Genomic DNA, 15,227 nt, shown 5'->3' on the forward strand with positions numbered 1-15,227 from the left:
CCTGTAAGAGACTAGTGGGATATACATCACTGGGGAGGTAGTGCATCATGTATTTCCCAGATCCTACCACCAAAGCTGCACCTACTCTGGGGAGGTGTGTAGCAGGCTCTGAATCCACAAGGACAAAAGAGCCAGGTCCTAGCTGGTTGGAGGGGAGAGGAGAGAGGATTATCTGTGTTGGAGAAATCATGTCTTGGGCTTAATTATTCTGAATTTAATGTTGCAATGGAGAGAGCCCTGTACTGAAAGTCAGAAAACTAAGATCTCATTCCATCTCATTCCGTCTCTTTCACGAACTAACTCTAACCCTAAGCCAGCCCTTCTCCAAGGGCTGCCCCACACAACTCTAGGGGACATGTGTTATTCATAGAAACATGTGAATATACCCTTTTGGAGCTGGTGGTACTGAAACTGAACAGTACCCTGAGAGGCCATTTGAAGTACAGAAGCCCTGCTGTGTCCCCCATTTCTTGTTTGTAGAGAAAAGGCTCTCCTAGGCCTTCCCTGAGTTCCAAAGAGTAGACTCAAACAGCTACTAATTAGGGAAGTGAGGTAATGCAGAAACAAAGGAAAAGCAGTCAAGCAAGGGAAGTAATGATAGCTAAAACAATAGTTCATCAATAAAACAGAGTCCTAGTTCCTCCTAAAGGGATCTACCTAACAACCCCATGCATATCTTTGAGTTGTTCTGCAGGGACTAAGACTCCCCGCTACGCAGATAGAGGATGGTGACTACATGCTAACCACAAGCACATAGACCCCAGACTGGTTAGAACCAGAAGGTTGATGATTAACATTTCCAAAACATCACCCTGGTACATCACCACCAACCAATTTGAAGAAAGTCCACAAACTACGACCCTCACCTGCAAATGTTGCCTTTAAAAACCCTTCTCTGAAAGCCATTGGAGAGTTTAGGTCTTTGGAGCGTGAACTGCCTGTTCTCCTTGCTTGACACCCTGCAATAAATGCTGTACTTTCTTTCACCATAACCTGGTGTCAAGTAGATAGGCTTTGCTGCCCAGAAGAGCAAGTTAACCCAAGTTCCATTCAGTAACAATATATATAATTCAGTCCTTCTGTCTGGTTCATGATATTCTTCATGGTTCAGTTCTAATCACCAGGTTGGGAGAGGTTAGATTCTGTCACACAGTGCTCATTTAGTAAGTGTCGATTGAAAAAATTCTCTATTCTGATGCTAGTACCTCCTGGGTTTCTTGGACTCCCCGTCCCTAGAAGGTAAAATGGTAGTGAGAAGCTAACAAGATAATGAAGCAGCAGAACTGTTTACAATAGCCAAGACATGGAAACAGCCTAAATGTCCATTGACAGATGACTAGATACAATGGAATACTATTCAGCCATAAAATGACAACATAACACCATTTGCAGCAACATGGATGTCTCTGGAGAATGTCATTCTAAGTGAAGTAAGCCAGAAAGAGAAAGAAAAATACCATATGAGATTGCTCATATGTGGAATCTAAAAAAAAAAAAAGAAGAAGAAGAACATAAATACAAAACAGAAACAGTGTCATAGACATAGAATACAAACTTGTGGTTCCCAGAGGAGAAGGAGGGTGGGAAGGGACAGACTGGGAGTTCGAAATTTGTAGATACTGACAGGCATATGTAGAATACATAAACAAGATTATACTGTATAGCACAGGGAAATATATACAAGATCTTGTGGTAGCTCACAGTGAAAAAGAATGTGACAATGAATGTATGTATGTCCATGCATACCTGAAAAATTGTGCTCTACACTGGAAATTGAAACAACATTGTAAACTGACTATGACTCAATAAAAAAAAAATGATGATGCAAACATCTGTTGTTTCAGCTGAAGACTGAAGGATTTCCTGGAACTGAGGAGTTTGTGAACTGTAGCATTTTCAGTTTAAAGTGGGCAGTCTCATCCAGATGGCCAACAGGCACATGAAAAGTTGCTCAAAATCACTGATTATTAGAGAGATGCAAATCAAAACTACAACGAGGTATCACCTCACACGAGTCAGAATGGCTATCATTAAAAAGTCTACAAATAATAAACGCTGGAGAGGGTGTGGAGAAAAAGGAACCCTCCTACACTGTTGGGTGGAATGTAAATTGGTGCAAGCAGTATGGAGGACAGTATGGAGCTTCCTTAAAAAACCAAAAATAGAGTTACCATATGATCCTGTAATTCCACTCCTGGGTGTATACCTGGAGGAAAATATAATTCAAAAAGACACATACACCCAGGGTTCACATCAGCACTATTTACAATAGCCAAGACATAGAAAAAACCTAAATGTCCATTGACAGATGAGTGGATAAAGAAGATGTGGTATATTTGTGCAATGGAATATTACTCAGCCATAGAAAGAATGAAATAATGCCATTTGCAACAACATGGATGGACCTAGAGATTATCATATTAAGTGAATTAAGTCAGACAGAGAAAGAGAAATATCATATGATGTCACTGATACGTGGAATCTAAAAGAAAAAAGATACAAATTTTATTTACAAACCAGAAATAGACTCACAGACATAGAAAACAGACAGTGGTTACCTGGGGAGAAGGGGGAAGGGGAGGAGGGATAGATTAAGAGTTTGGGATTAACAGATACATATTACTATGTATAAAATAGATAAACAGCAAGGATCTACTGCGTAGCACAGGGATATTCAATTTCTTGTAATGAGCTATAATGAAAAGAATCTGAGAAAATATATATGTGTGTGTATGTATATGTATAACTGAATCGCTTTGCTGTACACCTGAAACTAACATTGTAAATTGACTACACTTCAATAAAAAATTAAAATTAAAAATATAAATAAAATGGGTAGTCTCAGGCCAACTGGGACAGTTTGATCACCTTAGGATATTGTATGATTGAAGTAAACATATATTGTTTTTAAAAATCAAAAAAAGTATAGTATTTTAAAAATAAAGAGTATTTTAAAAATAAAGAGTATTTTAAAAATTCCCGTTGTTTTGATTTATTTTTAGCCACAATGTTTTAAGCATTTAAAATTTTCAAATAATATTAAAGGAGATCATGAGATTTTCATGTTTAGTTAAAGGAGACACAAGTTCACTGTGTCTCAGGAATTCTGTGTTTTAATGGAATTAGTAATAATTGAATTTCGGCATCATGGAATGAACATTGGGTTAGGAATCCAGAGTTCTGGGCCCACATCCTGCCTCTGGGATAACAGCATTTCTCGTGCGAACGTTACTGCTTAGAAGCAAAAGGTGCCACACAAAAGCAATTTGTTATAATTATTGGTGGAAGGAAAAGAGAGTACAATCATTGCAGATAATTTCTGAAACCCGGGCCAAGAACCAGAGCCTGGTTGGTGCCAGTGATTTCAGAAATGAATCCAGTGCCGATGCTTGTGTGAAGGAAGGAGACTGATCCTCTGGATTTGCAGAGTCCTGGAAAATACCTTCCGTGATGGAAAACATCTATTTGGATTAGGCAGCCTCCAATAAGTAGGCGGATTATCCAGCTTCCTTCGCTCAGAACTGACTGGACTTGTTCGACGACTTCGTGACTGTCAGGAAGGAAGAAGGAGGGATGTACATGTTAAATCTAGTGCAAATATGAAGCGTGCTGAGTTGGAAGACGGCAAGATGAGCTTCTTTCTGTGTATGTGCAGAGGGTGACCAGGGAGTGGAAGTGGTTGGGGGCTGGACAGTTGTCTAGAGATGAAAAATCTCTAGCAAATTAATTCTGAATGGTCTCATAGTCATGAGAGCTGGAGAGGCTGGTGGTTTGGGTAGAAAGGGTGAAAAAAAAAAAAGAAAAGGGAAAGAGATTTGGAAATAATTTTTTCCTTTCATCTTTCCTAGTATAGAGTATAGAAATTATAGAAATAAGTATAGAAATTCTGTGGAGCAGGTGTCTATTGACCTAGAACCCACCTCCCTGGTAGAATTCAGGAGGTCTATAAACTTGGAGGGGAAAAAATGACATCTATTTTTGTTAATGTAAAATGAAATGCAGTATTTCCTTGAATTATAAATGTAGGCAACAGACTGCAGCTGAGTTAGTGAACCTGAGACTTGTCACCAATAGAAATCACGGATGTTTTCAAGTCACATTATTGTGTTGTAGATATGAAATGTCTGTGTTCATCACTGCTTTGAAATTATGGTAGAAATTAGAATCACTGCTAGACTTTGTTCTTTAATGCACAAAGAATTACATATATTATTACTATAGTATATATTTTAATTTTGATGATTGTATTTCAATGTAGTTGGTTTCTTTTGTAATCCTATATATTTTGTTTTATACATTTGAAAGTATTATTCTGAGAAGGGGGCCATGGGTTTCACCAGACTGTTAAGGGGTCTGTTCCTGGATCTCTGCTCTGGGCACTGCTCTTTGGAACAGCCCATCACCTCCTACTGCCCCCATGTTCCCCAGGCCTTTATACAAGCCTTTAAGAGGGTGCCAAAGAAACATGGACAGATGTTTCAGATAAGTGGTAAAGGAGTATTTCAAAATGGTAATAACTACGTAAAAATATTTGTTCTAGTTCTTGTATGTGGACAAGAACTGGAAAAATAATTAACAAGAATGAAACTGTTTAAAGTGTTATTGCATCATCTTTTCAATACTAGTTTTTAAAAAATTATGGTCTATTTTTTACAAAACGAATATGTCTTCATTGTTGAAAAGTTACAAAATGCAGATGAGCAAAAAGGAAAAATATCCAGTCTTCCTTAAACAGTTAAAAAGAGCATGCTGCATTCTATGTAGATTTTTTTTCAATGATATAGAGTTATATTTTTTGACATGGGAAGATTTCTATCATATGTTAAGTGAAAAAGCAAGAAGAGTACATAAAGTAGAATCGCATTTTTGTTTTCTTTATAAAAGGATGTATATATACATAGGAAAATGCATAGGAGATCACACATCAAACAGGCACTGGTGTTTGTGATTATGTGTTAATATTAGTCAATACCAATTTCGTTAAAGGAAAGGAAATCCTTCAAGGAAAAGCGCCGTGTTGATGCTGGGATTAGCAGCTTCAGGGTGTCCCGGGCATATCCTGTGGCAGCCTATAGAAGTGGCTCCATTTGTCAGATGGCTGGTGCCTGGGAGGGGCCCGCCGGGCATCCCTACGGAGCCCTCCAGGCCTGGCTGGGCCTCAGCTTTGCAGGTTCGAAGGTGCTGTGTGGGTTTCTACATCCAGAAGACCTTTGTCTCTGGAGAAATGATTAAATTCACAAGAGGCAAATGGATAAACCAGAATTCAAACGTTTTGAATTAGAATGATAATGCCTGCCTTGTAGGGTGTGTGAAAGTGAAAGGAGAGGATGTACTAAAAGCTCTTAGCAGCAGGCAAAGCATGTGGGAAGCCCTCTGTAGAAGGGAGCCCTTGTTATCATGATGCTTTCCAAAAAGATTTACCTGTAGGGGAGGGTGAGCTGGTGAGTAGCCAAGAGTAACCATGGAGAGCTTCCCCCAGGCCAAGAACACTGCTTAGGGCTTTGAGTATATCCTCTCATTTCATCTTCACACACTCTGAAAGACAGGTGCTGTTATTCCCATTTTACAGATGAGGGATTGGGGCATTAGGTGGTTAAGAAGCTAGACTGTGACAGAGTCAAGATTTGCACCTCACTCTGCTGTCTTAGCCAGCATTGCCTTTGAGGATAGATTGGTGAGTATGAGCTTGGAGCATGGGTGTTACCTGGATGCTCTTAATGGCAGTATCATGCAGCTTTGAGTGCCAGATATCTCCACGCCCACTGTCCAGATGTGGCTTTGGGTGGGTCACTTAACCTCAATTTCCTCATCTGTAGAATGGGGTAATATAAGTGCCTCAATTTCCTCATCTGTAGAATGGGGTAATATAAGTGCCTACCTCCTTGAGTTGTTGTAGGACTAAATGCTTTTAAAATGGTAACTGGTGCTAAGTATTCAGTTAATGTTGGCCATTGATGTGATTGTGGTTGTGGTTGTGGTTGTTACCTGCCTGCAGAACTGATATCGAAATCATGGGCCTGGGTACCTTATCCCCGACCTGGTACTGAAGATATATACTGACTCTCTGAGCAGTGGTGCCTTATATAAATTATGCCAGTTCTGAGCACATTCTTTCTTTAGCCAGAGCCCCATAAAATATAAACAGTTTAAGCTTTCTCAGTTGCATGCACAATTAAATTGATTCTCTCTGAAGTCACCCCCACTCCCAGGTAATCTTGGTTGGATTTTGAGTGTTCACAAATTCTCTTGGGACTTTTTTTTTTAAGAGCAGTTTTAGGTTCATAACAAAATTGGGAGGAAAGTACAGAGATTCTCTATATATTCCCTGCCCTCCCACAGGCATAGCCTACCCTGTAATCAGCATCTCCCACCAGAATGCTACTTTTGTTCCTACTGATAAACCCACACTGACATAGCATGATCACCCCAAGTCTGTAGTTTACATTATGGTTCACATTTGGTGGTATACATCCCATGGACTTGGGCAAATGTACAATGAAGGATAACCACCATTATAGTTTCATACAGAGTATTTTCTGTGCCCTAAAATTTCTCTGTGCTCTGACTATTCATACCCCCCCCCCCTTCTTGGGACATTTCAAAGACTGCAACTCTCATTCCTGAAAGCTGGATCTAGTCCTTTTTCATTCTCAAAGTGTGGCTGTCAGCCCATTTTAACTGAGCACGTGTCCTTTCCCCATCCCAGGGTCCCAGTTCATCCATTCCCCAGGAGGCTCTGAGTCCCACTGACAAATAAAGGTGGGAGCTGAGTCTGCATGGGGTTGGCCCTGTAGATGCAGTGTGTTCTTTTAGGCAGTAACCACTCTGAGCTTGGTCAACCCAGGCTCCAGGTGGGGGCTGGGATTCTTGAGACTGAGCAAACACTGTCCCTGGACAGCTAGGACCAGGTTCTTTGGCCTCCAGGAGGGCCTGTCCTTGGACACCAGACTTGGATGGGCATGGCTCTCCTGGCATGTCTGCAGCAGAACTGAGGTGCTGGGCTGAGTGTGGTCTTCTGCAGGCTTGTTGCAGCTTGAAAGGGTCGGGCTCACCCCTTCCCTCAGCTGGACCTCACTGCAGGCCCTGGAGGGCTTGAAGCTGTGCTGTTTTCATTCCTGGCCATTATTGCAAGACAATGGATTTCTTGTCAACGACAGTAATTCTTCAGTATTGAAAAACATGCCGCTGACAAGAGTGTTTCCACGAAAGCCTTCCCTTCCACCTCTGACCTCCCATACAAAGGGCACTGTCCACCCCCTCCCACTGCACCCCCAGGGTACACCCAGGCTGTCATCACTATGTTGGCCATATCCAAGTCCTGCGCCTACTACTATTTCCTTAACTTTTTGCTTTAAATGTGCTCCCTTTTTTCTTAAATTAATTTTGGCAGGAATTTTATATCAGAAATATCTGTGAAATTTCAGATTTAATGAGCTGAGTTTTTCCTAATAAACATTAAAATAAATATGTATTAAATATTAAAAAATTTTTCCCACCTAAAACCATCTTCCCCATGTGGCCCCCAATAGTGGTATCCCAACCCTGCCACCAGAAACCCCGGTATGGTCTGTGAATTCTTTGGGAGACCCTTCAGGGTCACCTGTGTTGTCACTGTTGACTTCTCTCCCTAAGACCCCTCGGTCTGTGCCCTTGTGAGCAGGTGTGGCAGGAAGGAGTGGGTCTGTTCCACTTGGAGGCCCCACCCTGGGAGTGGTGAGTTCCATGGCAAGGTGCCCTCATCCACTCAAACTTGGATTTCCTTCCTGTCTGGTAGGGAGAGACCCATTCTTTTCTTGATCAGTGATGAAAACAGGGTGAGGATTCTAATTGGCTTGTCTCTCTGGGGAATGATGTGGCCACACAAGGCCCTGGGAAAGGCGGCATCAAAGGCAGGTGAAAGTCGGTGGCAGCTACGCAGACAGTATGGACTTGCCTGACTGGTTTGAGTGAAGGCATTTGCCTCTTTTCACAAAGAATTTGAGGCAGAGGATGGATGTGGAAACACAGGGCCGTGTCGGTCCTGGATCAGTCAATCACCAGCTATATAACCTTGGGCAAATCTATGCACCCTCTTGCTCCTCAGTTACTCCTAGTAAATTGGGGTTGATGATATTTAGTTACATTTGTCTTACCTGCTGTCCAGGCTATGATAAGGATTGAATGAGCAAAGGAAAATATTGCTGCTCTGAAAACTTTTAAGGTGAGGTTCTCAGCTCTGGAAGCACTTTATAATAACCTGGGGGAACTTTAAAAAAAACAAGAGTAAAAACCAGTGCTGTAAGACCCAGACCCAGAGATTTTGATTTAATTGCTCTGGGGTAGGTCCTGGGGATCTGTATTTTGAAATGTGCTTTTGGTAATTCTAATGTGCAGCCAAGACTGAGAACCACTTCCCTAGAGTTGTGCTGTTGAAATAGCTGTGACATTTAAACTTAAATTAATTAGCATTAAGTAAAATTTAAGAAAAAAATAAAAATTTTAACTACGTGAAATTCCTCAGTCACACTAGCCACATTTCAAGTACTCAATAACCACGAGTGGCTGCTGTATTGGACAGAGCAGACACAGGACATTTCCATCACCACAGAGAATTCTATTGCCCTTTAAAGTGTGGTCTGTGGACCTGCAGCATCAGCATCTCCGGGAGCTTGCTGGAAATGCACAATCTCAGGCCCATGCCCAACCTACAGAATCAGAATCTGGATTTTAACAAAATTGAACAAAATCTCTAGTTTGTGAAGCACTGCTCTGAAGCATACATTCTATTCATCCATTCAACCAGTGTTTATTAAATGTCTGGCTTTTGCCAGGTACATTCAGGTGATGGAGAATGATGAGGGAAAAATATAGCAATGTCTATCATTCAAGCTGGGGGAAACAGACATTAAGCAAGAAAGCAAATAAGCAAACTCATTTCAGAGTGAGGTAATACAGGGGGATATGCTAGAAAGGCACTTTGCAGGGAGAGTAGCTACTTTAAATTGGAGGGGCAGGTCAGAGAGTGTCTCGCTAAAGAGGAGACACTTCAGTGGAGCTTGAATTCCATGAAGCTGACCAAGGGAAGATGTGGGTGGGAGCATATGTTCTGGACAGAGATAAAAACAATAAATGCCTTGATAGTAGGTTGCCAGATTTAGCAAATAAAAGTATTCAGTGCCCACTTAAATTTAAATTTCAACTAAACTATGAATAATCTTTAGTATAAGTAAGTCCCAAATATCCTAAAAAAGGTATTTGTGGTTTAGCTGAAATTTGAATTTTATTTGCATCCTGTATTTGATGGAGACTCTAACGAAGGAGGATCAAGAGGGCAGCAGAGCCGGACAGACACAAGGAGGTGCAGTGTGACTCAGGTAGTCAAGGAGCAGAGCGCCATGGGGAGGGGTAGGATAGATAACAGAGCCCAAATCTTGGGCTACACAAATGCAAGTTTTAAAAAACAAAATGGTCATTAAAGGACCGTACTGACCACTGCCATTTTTATTCCCTTCAATGAAGTCATTGGTTTTACCTTCCTGCAACCCTTTGGTTCCTGGGAAGGGCTTCTTGGAAGATGAACAATTGTCCAGGCTGTTATGCTTGGGTGGTGCTTGGGGAGACCTCAGACCACTGGTTGACCTGCCTGAGCATAGCGTGCAGTATATATTGTTTGGTCTGAGCTTTTAAGTGCTCTTTCCCTGTTTGTTTGTTTAATTCCTGTGCTTTTGTATGTGATCTCCTATAAATCTCCCTCTCCTTAAGGACTATGTTTGACAACTTCATTTCCCCCCAACTGGAGACATTTCCCCTGCTATGAGTCAAAAAGACTCATTACGCTAAACTGAGTATTGGAGACACCCTCAGGCTCACACCCGACTCCGAAGTGCATGATCCCGGCCATATTAATAGACGATTGCGATGAGAGCACAGCTGAGCACAGAAGCAGTGACGTCCTCCTAGCCCAATTGTATTCCTGTCTGAAAATAAACTCCTGACCCCTTCAGCAGCAATGTGTGGAACCTCATGGTAGAAGAGACCATGAAAGATATTCTGTTCAAACAGGAACCTAGGCCATGGGAAGATCATGACTTGCTGAAGGACCAAAATTGATGACGAAACTCGAGGCAGAGCTCGTAGCTCCTAACTCCCAGTCTGGTGCTCTTTCCACCAAAGTTGGGCTTGGTGTGGGGTGATGGAGGGTGGGGAGTAGGAGAATTGTAGGGGAGATGAGAAGGGTAGCAAAATATCAGGTGAGTCTCATAGAGTACTTTAATACCTGAAAAGTGCTTCCCTACATTATCTCATTTGAGCTAGGTATAATTTCCATTTTGCAAGTGAGGAACCCACAGCTCAGAGAGGTTACGTGGCTTGTCCAAGGTCACACAGCTGTTAAATGGCAGAAGCAGGAGTCAAATCCAGATCTTCAGGCTCCTTGGTCTGTTTCCATTATAATCTGAAAAAAAATAGACAAGGAGAGAGCAGCATGCTGGCCACCAGGTTTATTAAGATGAAACTAGACATGAAGGAGGCATAGAGAACATGCAAGGAGAAAGGACCAAGAAGGCTTATGGGTACAATGAATGATCCTGGGGGTGGGGGGTGCTCTCCGTGTCTCTCCCCTCTGCTCTGTATGCAAATATTGTCCCAGAAGCATTAGCCAAATCCCCTCATCTTTTTATGGTCTGTAGATTTGCTTGGAGGCTCAACTGGGGCTCTACCTATGTTGCTCGTTGGTTCCGCTGTTAAAACTGCAGTATTCTGGGCCCTGCTTCTCTGGCCACCTCTCACAGGGCCTCCTGCCTTCTGAGCTGCGCCCCCCTCCCCACAAGGACCACCAGCATTAGGCAGGAAGCTGAGCTGGATTGCCTTGTTTTCGTGTGGGAACTTGTCCCATCTTCTCTTGCCTCCCTCCACCACCCCCCAGCCTCCTAATTTTGTTTCCAAAATAACTTGAGGTTTTTTCCCCAACTGAGGATCCCTGATCGACTACCAGTGGGGAATTTCCTACCAAGGCTCCCTTGTCTTTTCTAGTCAACTACCTCATTTTTCCTGAGGCAGCATCACTGACAGTGTTATCATTTTCCCCAGTACTTAATTCAGGCCAGACACATAGTAGGTTCACAGTAAGTCTTTCTGCCCTGAATTGACAGCACAAGGGAGAAAGAGGTGGAATTATTCTGAGGGACCTTCATTGCTAATGTTTCCCTTGTTTAGATATTTTTGGTAGCTAATGAATCTCTCAAGCCTGGCGCCTGGGACATTCCTCAGAAGCTTCCCCATTAGACGAGTCACTGGATGACCCTCTTGTCCTCTGGGGGAATGCTGGGAGTCGGCGCATCTGTTCCAGGGGATCAGGGTTCCCACGTGGTCAGGCCCACCAGCCAGCTGCCACAGTGCTTCTTCTCTTTGCCTTTGGCAAGGGTCTGCACTCCCTGAAACACTGATGAAAACTGAAGTCCTGTGGGATATGTGGATGGAGGGTTTATGGGGATTCTTCATACTGTTTTTGCAAAATTTCTGTTTGTCTGAAAATATTTCAAAATAAAATGTTAGTTACATAGGTAAAAAATAAATGTTTTGCAACCAGGTTGAGTAAGTGATTTAGAACATGGAGCAGATTGAAGCAGGGAGTGGAGTGGTTAAGCAGGAAGATGAGGGCTGCGGGGCCAAGGAGAGTTGGGTTGGTATCTTGCTTTCTCACTTAAGAGCTGCCACTTAACCTTTTCAAGTTTCAGGTTTTTTATCTGGAAAATGGGGATTGTTAATGTCTGCCTCCCTGGAATATCGGGGTTAAATGAGAAATTGCATGTACAGCATTTAGGATGATGCCTGAGACTTAGAAAGGGGTCAATACATGGTAGGGAGAAGGCAGAAAGAGCAGAAAGAACAAAGTCCTCCCCTTACCCAGTCTCAGAAGTTTCTCAGTCACTGCCATTTATGATCCTAGACTCACACCAGAGACCCGCCATGTTGTTGAAACCAGCACCTCACTTCAACCTGCAGTTGCCTGGGTGACAAAATAGGCCAGGACTGCCTCCCGCGGAATGTTTCCTGACAGTCCCTCTGATCACCTTAAAGGGCAGCAGGAAAGCGCTTATAGATCCTTCTTAGCTTGTGACCTCAGGGCCACAATCTTTCATCCACTCATTTATTTAACGAAACTTCAATGGGTAAGGGTAGAGGGAACCATGGATTAGACACTGTACTTAGCATAGGGATGTAGCAGTGGGACAAAACTGACCTGGTCCTTGCCTTCCAGCTGCTTACATTCTGGGAATGCTTACATTCCAACTAGCCTTTCCCCATGGTTTTCTCTGGCTACCCTCCCTTGACAACGCCTAGCCATAGTCATTCCTTTGGAATGCAGCCCCCACCTTTACAGCAGCATGCAGACAACTCAGGCTCACACAGTCATAGAAGGAAGGGCACAATGGAAAAATGCTGGCACTTACTGGGCCTGACCATTCTTTTGCTGCAATCCTTGGGTATAATTCAGCCTTAGGAGCTTGAGAGGAACCAAAGGGTAGCCAGTGGTACAAAGCTAAAAGTGCCTTGTCTGCAAGTATTTAAAGTCCAGTTGGCCTCCCCAACCCCATTCCATGTTCAATGTATTTTTTTTAACATTTTTTTATTGATTTGTAATTATTTTACAATGTGGTGTCCAATTCCAGTGTAGCACTGTATTTGTTTAAACTAGTCTCTGCCCTATACTCTCTCTTCCTCTTCTGTTTGCAATCCCATCAGTCTGAAAATTTTTTTCCAAACAGCTTTCCTTCTGTAATCAAATATGGCCTCTTCCCCCCACCATCCTGCCTCACCCTCACCCTGTCTCTCCAACTGGGGGCGTGATACTCATCCAATTCCACCAAGAGTTCGTTCTTCCTAGCATCTTAGATACCGACCAGTCACAAAATTAGCGCTAGGGAACCTGCCCACCCTCTCTATGTGGCAATTTTTCCAGTCACTTATTTTACAGGAAAACTGGAGTGATAGTCCAAAACATAACATAAATTGAAGGAGGAAAAACTTAATCTTTCTTGCCCTCTTTCACATTCACAACTATGTCAGTGGACCTCTCAGTTGCGAAAATTGTTTATCTTGAATGTTCTCAAATATAAATTGCTCTTTTTTTCCTTTAGAACATTATTTCAATATTATTTATTGAGAACCGCTTGCATTTTACAACCTATAGAGAAAGTCTTGCATATTCTTCACAAATAAGGCCTATATATACACCCCTCCACACACAACAAAAGTAACTAAACACATACTGAAGCAGTCAGTTCTGTATTGTATGGTCAGATGCAATTTCAGAGACTATAAGACTCAGTCTCTGAAAGGTGATGTAAGTGTGTGTGTGTGTGTGTGTGTGTGTGTGTGTGTGTGTGTGTGTGTGTGTGTGTTTGGTCAAGCAAGAGAAAAAAAACAAGATATTTACCAATTATGTTGTGATTTTTGTATCATAAAAACAAATTTCCATGAAGCCTAAAAAATTCTTTTTAAAAAGAGCCCAGGCTCTGGACTCAGACACAGTCCAGGTCTTACTCTCCTTTCTACTATGTACTTTCTTATAGAATTGGTATAGAAATTAAAAGCGATAATAGATATAAATTGATTACCACAGTTCCTCAATAACTAATAGCACAGACTGCTAGCCATGTGCCCCCAAATCTATTCTTCTCTTCTAGTAACATAACCCTGATTTTTCTCTGGGCATATAGATACCCTTATAGATAGGTGCAGCCAGTGACTAGGCCAACGAGTTCTGAGCAGAAGCCTCTCGTTGGTCTGGGTTCTAGATGCAACAGGTGGTGCCCCAACTGCTATTTTAGAACATGAGGAGGAGGGCCACACCCTAGGGATGGCATTGCAGTGAGCTAAAGAGCTTGGGTCCTTGATGAGCAGGGAGCTGCCATTCCAGCACTGGACTTCCTGAGGATTCCCTTTCATAAAATATGAATTAATTTTTCTCGTATTTAAACCATTATTTTTTAAGGTGAAGCTAATCCCATCTATACTATAATTATTATTGTCATCATCATTTTATTAGCCCTAGCCCACAATCTCGCTCTCTCACAGATCCCCTCTTTCAGCCATTAGAAACAGCCTAAATGTTATCATTAGCACAAAGAATTTTGCCTTGGTTCTGATCTCTGTTGCTAACCCATTCACACCTTTAACGTGGGGCTGCCTGTCCTGCTGACCCCTGATGGCACGTGTGGTATCACCACTGCTTTCCCTCCGTTGATTCCGTCTCTTTCTGCATTCCTGATTCTGGGTCTTTCCTCATTTTCCATGGCTCTTCTTGCAGAATTCTCAACTGACTGGATGGGACTAAGCCACCCGGAAAGCAGAAAAGGATTTGGACTAGGTAGAAAGGATGGGGAAGCATCTCAGGTGGGAAAAAACATAAGCAAGAGGGCAAAGCAAATGAAGCATAAATTGGGGACCAGAAGGGGGGTGGTTGAAGGTTTCTGCATAGGGTGGTAGGAGATCAGATTAAATTGGAAAGGTCAGCGGGACCCATGGAGGGGATTCCAGGCCCAGTAGAGGAGTTTGGAATTGGTCCGGGAGGAAATAGTCACTACAAGTTGCTGAGAAGGGCAGTGACACAAGGCAAGTGATGTTTCCATAAGAATTAATCTGGCTGCAGTGTGCAAAACAGATCGAAGGCAGGAAGAGCCTGGAGACAGGGAGACCAGTATAAATCTTCCATCCAGTAATCAGATGGTCAAACATTGTCAACAGACTTTGAAAGGGGCCGTATGAAACAGCAAAATTAAAGTATGGTGATTTCAGTTAAGCACAATAAGAAGCTCTAAACAAAGTCTTTCCCCAGAACTTCTCACACAGAGACAGTAACAAGCTTCCAAATGGCAAAAACTGGTTCAATCCTTTTGGAAAACAGTTAGGCACTATGGATCAAGAGCCTTAAGAATGTTCCCACCCTTTGGCCCACTAATTCTGCTTCTGGGAATGCTAGGGAAATCATCCAAACTAGAGAAAGGGAAAAAATGCATGGAGATCTTAATTACAACACCTTTGATAATAGCAAATAATTAGAAACTATTGAAATGTTTAGCAGTGAGGCTCTCAATTAAATGTTACTCAGCCGTAAACTCTGAAGGATAAGATCAGGTAGTAGACATGGAAAATGCCCATGATGTAATTAGACAAAAGCAAGATGCAAAATATGAGTATATATTGGAGAATATAGCCAATATTTTATAAAAAGTATAAATGGAGTA

The sequence above is a fragment of the Camelus dromedarius genome, chromosome 8 (assembly GCF_036321535.1).
Source record: "Camelus dromedarius isolate mCamDro1 chromosome 8, mCamDro1.pat, whole genome shotgun sequence".
Classification (NCBI taxonomy): Eukaryota; Metazoa; Chordata; class Mammalia; order Artiodactyla; family Camelidae; genus Camelus; species Camelus dromedarius.